General features: G+C 35.6%; 1 non-coding gene across 1 annotated transcript; it reads right to left on the bottom strand.

Annotated features, from left to right (window-relative positions):
- Positions 1-5,889: 5,889 nt before the first annotated feature.
- Positions 5,890-5,996, bottom strand: LOC124895277. The gene has a single exon (XR_007051640.1). It is a non-coding gene; the product is annotated as a small nucleolar RNA R71 (small nucleolar RNA).
- Positions 5,997-10,382: the final 4,386 nt, after the last annotated feature.

Here is a 10,382-nt window from a genome sequence, read left to right as displayed (position 1 = left end):
AACTCATCTATCTCTTTCATCTTCTTAAGTCATAAGTGTGTAGCATCACTCCACTCAAAATTTAGCTTTTTTAGTGCCCATAGTGCCTTATTCTCAAGTTCAATCGGCAAGTGTCATGTCTTTCCATACATAAGATGATATGGAGATTTACTAATATAAGTATTGTATGTTTTCCAATGGTCCCATAATGAATCATCTAATATCTAGACCAATCAGTCCGATTGGCATTCACAGTCTTCGTCAAAATAGACATTATCTCCCAATTAGAGACCTCAACTTGCCCACTTGTTTGAGGATGGTAAGGTGTTTAAACCTTATGCTTCACACAATATTTCTCAAGTAATTCTTTGAAAAGACAATTGCAAAAGTAAGACCCACCATCACTAATGATTGCTCGGGGTTACCAAATCTAGTAAAAATATTATTCTTCAAGAATGTTGTGACACTCTTACTTTCATTGTATGGAAGCTCAATTGCTTTCACCCACTTAGAAATATAGTCGACAGTTACCAAGATATACTTCATCCTATGCAAACTCACAAATGGACCTATAAAATCTATACCCCAAACATCAAAAAATTCAAGTTCAAGGTTCAACGTCATATAAAGCTCATGCTTTCGCAAAATGTTATTATGCCTTTGGCATTTGTTACATACCATAGGATAATCATTTGCATCCTTATAGATCATATGCTAATAGTAAACACATTGTAAGATTTTGTGGGCAATGTGAGTCCCTCCATAATGACCCCCACTGGGGACGAATGACATGCCTCCAAAATACTAATCATTTCAACCCAAGAATACACCTCCAAATTATACCATCAGTACAAACCTAGAAAAAGTAAAATTTATCCCAAAAATAACTTTCTCACCTCATGCATAAATTACTTACATTACTGAAACAACATATATTTCGAGATGAGTTTACTTCTTACATAATTGGTGAAATCTGCAAACCAAGGGATTAAGTATTATGAAGCTACCAAGACTTGCTCATATAGAAAGTACCATAAACTTAAAGCTTATTGATCTGGAGCGTATTTATATGTCCAATCACCAATATTCACTCACATTTGGACTTGTTCTGAGATTGAAAAGGTGCTATTATGATTATAATTGAGCTATAAGTATGTTCTTTATCTAATGGAAATTATTAGTGAGTGCAGGATTAAATTTTGATAGAATGGAACATGATTGAATGCATTAAGGAGGTATGATGATGAAAGGAGCAATGAAGGCATTGGAACATGGTTTGATAAGGAAATGAGGACGGAATAAGCTCCAAAAGTATTTTTATGGAAATCACCACATCACGGTAAAGGAATGATCACTAATGCTCGTGTTTTGAAGCCCACCGCATCACGGTGAATGCAAAATAGGCAATTGTCACTATCCAGTACCTCATCACAATTCCAGTACATCGCGGTGAGGGTCAAATCCATAATTGTCACTAAGTAGAGTCTCACTATAATTACATGACATCACAGTAAGAATGGAGATAGGGAGGCTATCTGTAACACCCCATACTTTTACCTAGCTTAAATTCATTCCAAAAATGTCAAAGACATGCTTTAAAGATGAATACACTTTTATACATGTGTAATTTTCAAGATTTTGAATTTTTATTATGTGGAAAATTGAATAAGCTTTCCATCGATAGAAAATTTGCCTAAATACGATAAGCGGGTGAGAAGTTATGTTAATTTAAGTTTCAATCATTAAACACCATCATTCAGGCCAATAGCGCATCGCAGAGCATGTCAAAATGGCAATTGTCAGTTTTCAGTTAGGTACCGCGATACCGGCATATCGTGCCACAGCTTATTTTCACATTTGTCAATCTCTAGTATACCAACGCGATCCGACCGCATCGCGGTAAACTTCCAGGTCGCATCCAAGGGGTCACGCAATTACGCCACATCATGTTGATGGTCCAATTCCCAATTTTCCACTTTCCAATGAAATGGCGCGATAGCACCGCATCGTACCAAGGGCCCAGTCAGGATTTTTTAGTTAATTTCTAGTTTTAAATTCTGAGTTTTTAAAACATTCCAGGGGTATTTGAGTCTTTTTCCATGGCCAGAGTCAGCCTTTAACAGAAAATTCAACCCTAATAAACCTAGTTACACCATTATTCATTCAATTTTTTTCCTAAATTAAATCATTCTCTCTCAAGAGGCAAAAACCCTAGTTCAAGAATCAAGGTCAATCCTCAAGAATCTCTCCAAGAACCTCCAAGAACTCTTCTTCCAGGTACGTTAGATGTTCATCTAGGGGTTCCTTTCACCCACAAAGTCCAAGAATCCCTTTTTAAACCTACAAGATCTTAGATTTATGATTTCCATGTTTGATGTAGATTGAATTCATGTTTATGATATTAGTTGGGTTCCAATCCATTATTTAAATGCAAGTTTCATGAAATTAAATAAAATGTGTGATGAATATATGATTATCTTGATAAACCCTTGAACATACAAAGTGATTAATGCATCTATGATGTTAATTTGGCTTACAATCTATGATTATGATAATATTCATAAAAAATAGAATAGTATTTAGGGGAATTATATGAATTACATGTTAAACCCTTGAATTTGTAATTAAGTATTGTATTCATGATGTTTATGTGATGACCATTATCATGTGAAATACTTATGTTCTCCAAGTATTTGCTAAAATGCCTATGTGAATAGATAGAGGAATCATGAGATGCTATTATGAGATCTTAATCATGTACAAGCCTATGCCCTACAAGTGTTTGATAAAATGCTTATGTAAATTATCTAGTGAAGGCATGACATATTGTTATGTGATCCCATTTATGTACAAGTTAATGCATTACAAGTGTTTGATGAAATGTCTCTATGAATGAATTATGATCAAGTGAACATTATTATGTTATTCAAGATTAGGCTTTGCTTTACTTTTCATGCTATCGAGTCCTGGGGTATTTAATACCCGACAATTTAGCTGCTTACCTAGAGCTAGTGCCAGTTATAGAATAGTATCAGTCATGTCACGACTAGTAGTACTCTCAGTCAATTATAAAACTCAAAAAAACTCAGTAAACTCAGTCTCAGTGCAGTCCCATTCAGTATACTCAGTTCAGTGTCTTTCAGTTGGGAGTAGGATTTAGAACCGAGTGAGTGCAAGGATGACAGCTTCTCTTTTAGATAGGTAGAGTCATTTGTTGCAGTCCCTGTACTCTAGAACTACGTAGCTAGTGTAGGATGAGGAGTCACCCATCATACTAGGCTTGACTACGTCCCAGGGGTCACCTGTCAGCTTAGGCTTGGCTCCGCCTAGGTGTCACCAATCAGTTAGGCTTGGCATCCTAGTTTTCTATTGTTAGTACCCATGGCATGGTATAAGCACCCTTCCAGCTATGGTTACAGGTTGTACCCCAATCATTTTAGAGAGAAAAATGTCGGTTAGATGATACCTCTCATAATTTCAGTTTCAATTTTAGTTTCGGTCTTAGTAGGGAACTTAGTTTAGTTCTACAGAATTAGGACTGTCAGACACATTCAATTTAGAACCAGTAATTCATTTATCAGTAAGTAAGATATCAGTTACTCAGTTATTAGAATTCGGTACTTAGCTTCAGAAAAACTCAGTTACAGCATATATATAAATGCACAGTATTGCATACTCACTATTAGTCGTGGTTCAGATTATCTATTTACTCTCATGTTTAGTTATTCTATATTATTTAGTCAGTTATTGTTCATACATATGAACCCTTGCATTCAACCTTACCTCATCTAGCATACCAGTATATTCCTACGTACTTACACATACTTTCCTATGCTATGATATTTCATATCATAGGTTCGGACACTCAGGTTCCCGACCATACATAGTAGATTCAGATTCAGCCAGCAGCATTAGATTTAGCAGTGAGTCCTCATCATTCGAGGATATTTTATTATTTCATATTTTCAGTAGATATAGTAGTTTAGTAATGGAGTTAGTTGGGGGATTGTTCCATCAACTCCACTTTCAGACAGATTTAGTTAAAGGCTTTCAGACTAGACTTTCAGATAGTAATCAATTTTACAGATGTTATATTTGATCAGTATTTTAGATGTTTTGAACCTTATGGAATTTTAGCCCATTTTTTGCATTAATTACAGTATTAATATTCAGTGCTCACAACAGATATCATTCATGGGTTAGCTTGTGGTCCTTCGAGGTTGTAAGCATCGTGTGATGACTAGGGGGTAGTCCTGTGCTGTTACACTATCGCGATACGGTGAGAGGAAAAAATGGGTTAATTTGACCCAGCTATAAAAGGAAAAATTCACTACAATTAGGGACACTTTGGAAAGCATAGCAGCGGCGGAAAACCCGCAAAATCTCTCTTTTAGAGTTCTTAGAATTTCTTTTGAACTTCTTCACTTCAAGATTAATTTTGGGTATGACTAATTACTTATTTTTTATGTTGAATTCAAACATGAGTGGATAAACACCCTTGTTCTAGGGTTGAGGCCAGGAACATGATTACTCCTTGATATTCTTTATTGTAGTTTCTTTTTGGATTATCATCTAGGTTGTTCTTAATTTCTTGAGCTTACTATTTTGATAAGTGGACTTTATTAGAATAATTCTATATTTCTATGTGAATCAGGGAGAAGAATCATAGAATAGAATGAAGAAATTGAGGAGCAAGGTTCTTATCCTTTTATGAAATAAGGGGTTTGAATTAGCATCTACGATAAGGATATACCTAGAAGCCTTGCTTGGTTCAATTACAAAAATATAACTTTATGCATCTAAATGAAATGTTGCTTATCTTCTAGCCGATGTAGTTGCAATAGTCATAGAGGTAGAAAATTTGAGATCGGGAGACCAAGATCGTACTATAAACCTTGCGAATCAATAACCCAATAACCAATTAGATTGCGATAAGAATAGAGATTTGTAAGATTGTTAGAAGTGCCTCAACCTTCGAATTCTCATCATTACTGTTCACAACCGTTGCTTGCTTTGCTATTGTCATAAATTGTTATTTCTTATTTACTTACATTTTTATTCAAAACTTAAAAATCATTTTGATACTTTATAACACTTAAAACTTCCTTGTATAAAACTAAAGTTGGTTTAATTGCTAGTTACATAGTTCTCGTGGGAATGATATCCTACAGTCTAAGTCACTATATTCCTTGTATGATCGCGTACACTTGTGTGTGTATTTGAATGGAACAAGTCTTTAGCGCCATTTTTAGGGACTAGTAAAATTAGTAATTTATTAAATTTTTGGTTTTTGATAGAAAGTTTAAGTGTTAACGACTTGATCTTAGCGGCTGAATTTTTGTAGGTTTAGCTGAACATAGGATTGGTGAGAGATAGAGAGTTAGTAAAGCCTTTTTTGAAACCAAAACTGGTATTTCAAAAGAGGCAAAGAGCTCATTATCTAATTCAATAGGTTCAAATGGCTGAACAAAGAAATGATCCAGTTGGTCCAAATGTCGAAAATATTCCATCTCCAATTATTCCAACTGCTCTTGCTCAACCAGCTGCTATACCTATTCGTGAGGTGGAAATCCACTGACAAACCATGTGACTAATAGTATTCGCAAACTCAAGCCATGTGGTCGATTTGAATTAAAGCAGAATATAACGCAGTTGCTGAATTTGGCTAGGCAATTTGCCTAATTTTATCATGAAGACCCACAGTAGCACATACAGACTTTCTTGTAAATAAGAGATACCTACATTCCTACAGGGATGAATACTGATTATGTTAGACTGACTCTCTTCCCCTTTTCTTTAATTGGGAAAGTGAAGAGGTGGTTATATATTAAACCACCACTCTCCATTACTTCTTGGGAAAATCTAGCTCCAGAGTTCCTTATTCGATTTTTTCTATCAGGGAAGACTATATATTTGAGAAGTGATATTCTGAGTTTCACACAGAAAGAATGAGAGAATCTTTATCAAGCTTGGGAGAGATTTAAAAGTATGCTCAAAAATTTCCCTCATCATCATTAGTATAATGATGTTCTCGTTCATACATTTATTGAAGGGCTAGAGACAAATACCAAGATTCTCTTGGATTCAGCAGTAGGTGGGCAAGCTCTTAAGAAGACCTACGATAAATTATACACATTGCTGAATTGGATTTCACAATGGAACCCAGAATGGCATGCTGACTCGAAGAGTGATCCTAAGAAGGTTACAGGTGTGTTAGAGGTAGATCAGTTCATTGCTCTATCAGCTCAACTTGCTACAATGCAAAATCAGATACTTACTTAATTGATCAACATGAAGTTGGGGGTTCCGTAAGCAGTATCTACAACTAATACAGTCCAATGGAATTCTTGATGTGAGCTTTGTGGAAGTAGTGAACATGTTGCAAATATTTTTGTGGTTAATCCAAATTTTATTAATTATGTGGGGAATGAAAATTATCCGGGATAACAGAACTTCGGTAACACATATAATCCCAAGTGGAGAAATCATCCCAATTTCTCATGTAGTAGAAATCAAGCATAGAATAATAATCATTATAAGAGGAGAATGCAATAGAATCAACAATTGGTTTAGAATAATCAAGCTACTACTCAAACAAGTAATATAGAGGAGATGATGAAGCAGTTTTTAGCTAATCAAGCATAGTTTGCATCAGATTTAATGAGTCAACAGTTGATTACAAGGAATTTGGAGTTGCAACTCGATCAGATTGCAAAAGCACAAAACACAAGACCTTAAGAAGGCTTATCTAGCGATATAGAGGCAAATCCAAAGTAGGTAAATACAATTACAATAAGGAGTGGGTGCAGTTAAAGGAGCCGGTCCCTAAGAAGGTTAGTCCCACATTCACTGACAATGATCCTAAAGATAATATAGAGAAAGGGGCTAAAAAAGATCTACTGGTGATGAAACTTAAGTGGAGAGAAAGGTTATAGCTATACCCTTCCGCAAAGTTAAAGAAAGTACCAAGAGGAGGCGAGTTACATGAGGTTTTTGGATCTTCTAAAGAAGGTTCATGTAAATCTTTTTCTTATTGATATTTTATAAAGTGTTCTAAAATATGCAAAGTATTAGAAGGATATAGTGGCAAACAAGAAACGATTGACAGAGTATGCTACAGTTACACTTATTGAGGAGCGCATATCCAAGATACAAGACAAACTGGCCACGAAGCTGAAGGATCCAGGTAGTTTTACTTGGAAGACCATCAGTGCTCATGGATTGTGTGATTTGGGAGCAAGCATAAATATCATACCCACATATTGGTACCGAAAGATGGGTCATGTGAGTCCCAAACCCATTACCATTGTTTTCCAGTTGGCTGACAGTTCTCTTACTATACTGAATAGAATTATTGAAGATGTCTTAGCACAAGTAGGATTATTGATATTTCCAGTGGATTTTGTGATACTTCATTTTGAATTTGATCCGATTGTTCCATTTATTTTAGGACTCCCATTCCTATCAATAGGAAAGTCACTCATTAATGTAGCAGCAAAAAACATGACAATGAGAAGGCATGACAAAGTGGAGGTTTTTTATGTATACAAGGTGCTTAAATGACCAGCTATATATAAGGAGTTGTCTACTATATCTGTTATAGACTCTGAGTCTGATCTTAGGCTATTGTTTTTACATGATCTATTAGAGAGAGCTTTGGTGGGTCGTGATTTTTATGGAGATGTAGAGGCACTAAAATTGTTCCAAGTCATGAATTTGGCAGTTTTGGAAATGAGAAAGCTGCCTTTTGAGCCATTGAAGAGGCCAATTGGCCCATCACCCAGAGCTTCAATCGATAAAGCTACAAAATTAAAGCTTAAGGTTCTTTCTCTTTACTTGAAATATGTTTACCTTGGTTACAATGATACCTTTCCTATTATTTTTTCTACAGGTTTATCTGATGTGCAGGTAAGGAAAGCAATGGCAGTCTTAAAAAGAAGAAAGAAGACAATTGGTTGGCAAATATCTGACATCATAGGGATAAATCTAGTTTTTTACATGCACAATGCATACATGAAAGAAGGTTTCAAACCAAAGTTGTAACAACAATGTAGATTAAATCTGGTGATGAAGGACGTGGTACAAAAAGAGGCTATCAAATGGCACAGTAATGGGATTGTTATTCCAATTTCCGATAGTAAGTGGGTAAGCCCAATACACTATGTCCCAACAAAGGTGGGATGACTGTGGTTACCAATGAAGCTAATGAGTTGATTCCCACAAATATGGTGACTGGATGGAGAATCTGTATTGACTATCAAATACTGAATGAATCCACAAGAAAAGATCATTATCCTATCCCATTCATTGATCAAATATTGGATAGGTTGGCAGGGAAGAAGTACTACTATTTTCTTGATGTTACTCGGGATACAATCAGATCACAATTGCACTAGAGGAACAAGAAAAGACCATATTTACTTGCCCATATGGCACCTATGCATTCAGACGCATGCCTTTTGGCCTCTGCAATGCACTTGCAATGTTTTAGAGATGCATCATGGCAATTTTCTATGACATGTTTGAAGAATTTGTCAAGGTATTCATGGATGAATTCTCTGTTTATGGTAATTCTTTTGATGTATGCTTGTAAAATCTAGATGGAGTCCTAGCTCGATGTGAAGAAACAAATCTGGTGCTGAATTCAAAAAAGTACCACTTTTTGGTCAAGAAAGGAATAGTCTTTGGCCATAAAGTGTCATATAGAGGACTTGAAGTAGATAAAGCCATAATTGAAGTGATTGAAAAGCTTCCAAATCCAGTAATAGTGAAGGGAGTGCAAAGTTTCTTAGGTCATGCAGGCTTCTACAGGCGATTTATTCAAGATTTTTCCAAGATTCCTATCCCTATGTGTAAATTGTTAGAAAAAGAAGCAAAATTTGAGTCTGGGGCTGATTGTCAAGAAGTTTTTGAGAAGTTGAAGAATAAACTGACTGAAGTACCTATCTTGATTTTTCTGGATTGGGAGTTACCATTTGAATTGATGTGTGATGCCAGTGACGTAGCTGTGGGAGCAGTTTTGGGGTGGAGAAAAGACAAGGTATTTCATTTTATTTATTATGCTAGTAAAGTTTTGAATGATGCTCAAATAAATTACACAGTCATGGAAAAGAAGATATTAGTATTGGTTTATACATTTGACAAATTTAGATCATACTTGGTAGGAACCAAGGTTATTGTTCACACAGACCATGATGCTATCAAGTACTTGTTCAACAAAAAAGATGCAAAACTACGATTGATTAGGTTTATTTTATTGCTTTAAGAATTTGACCTGAAAGTACGTGATCGTAAGGAGGAGAGAATCAAGTTTAGACTATTTTTCAAGGCTAAAGAAGTGTGACCACATTGTTGATGACACTTTTTACATTTAGGAAGAGCTTCTGGATGAAAAATTGTTATTTATAGAGGTGAGTGAAGTTTCTTGGTATATAGATATTGTGAACTTTCTAGTGTATGGGGTTTACCCTCCTGAAGCTACCACTCAACAAAGAAGGAAACTACTTCATGATTCTCGTGCTTCCATATGAGAAAATTCGTATCTTTTCAAGTAGGGTCTTGATGCATTATATGAAGATGTGTTTCAGAAGTTGAATTTACACAAGGGCTACAAAAATGTCATGCATCTCCTTATAGTGGCCATCATGGGGGTAAAAGAATAGCCAAAAAAGTGTTGCAATCAGGTTTTTTTGGCCTACCTTATTCAAAAATACAATTGCTTTTATGAGGAGTTGTGATCAGTGTTAGGGGCTGGGTACAATATCAAGGCGTCATGAGATTCCCCTAAATAATATTCTAAAGTTGAAGTATTCAAAGTTTGGGGGATCAATTTTATGGGACCATTCGACCATCTAATGGAAACTTGTATATCTCGTGGTTGACTATGTATCTAAGTGGGCGAAGGATACTACCTTATCGATGAATGATGCAAGAGTAGTGTTGAAGTTCGTAAAGAAGCACATATTCTCCCGGTTTGGCACTCCCAGATCTATAATCAGTGATGCAAGTACGCATTTAATTAACACTTAGTTTAAGAATATTTTAGCTAAATATGGTGTTAGGCACAAGGTGGCCACTACGTATCATCCACAAATAAGTGGTCAAGTTAAGGTAACTAGCCGGGAGTTAAAACAGATACTGCAAAAGTTTGTCAATGGTCAATGGAAGGATTAGGCCAAAAAGCTAGATGATACACTGTAGGCTTATTGGACAGCTTATAAGACGCTGATAGGGACCTCTTCATATTTCTTGGTTTATCGTAAAGCCTTCCATTTGCCTGTAGAGCTAGAACATTAAGCTTATTGGTCGTGAAAAAGCTAAATCTTAATTTGAAGGCCATGGGAGAGAAGAGATTCTTCTAGTTTATTGAACTTGATAAGTTTTATCTCCACACTTACAAGAAT

Source organism: Capsicum annuum, unplaced genomic scaffold (assembly GCF_002878395.1).
Source record: "Capsicum annuum cultivar UCD-10X-F1 unplaced genomic scaffold, UCD10Xv1.1 ctg81019, whole genome shotgun sequence".
Lineage (NCBI taxonomy): Eukaryota > Viridiplantae > Streptophyta > Magnoliopsida > Solanales > Solanaceae > Capsicum > Capsicum annuum.
The sequence above is the reverse complement of the archived record's forward strand: the minus strand, read 5'-3'. Positions and strand labels throughout refer to the sequence as shown.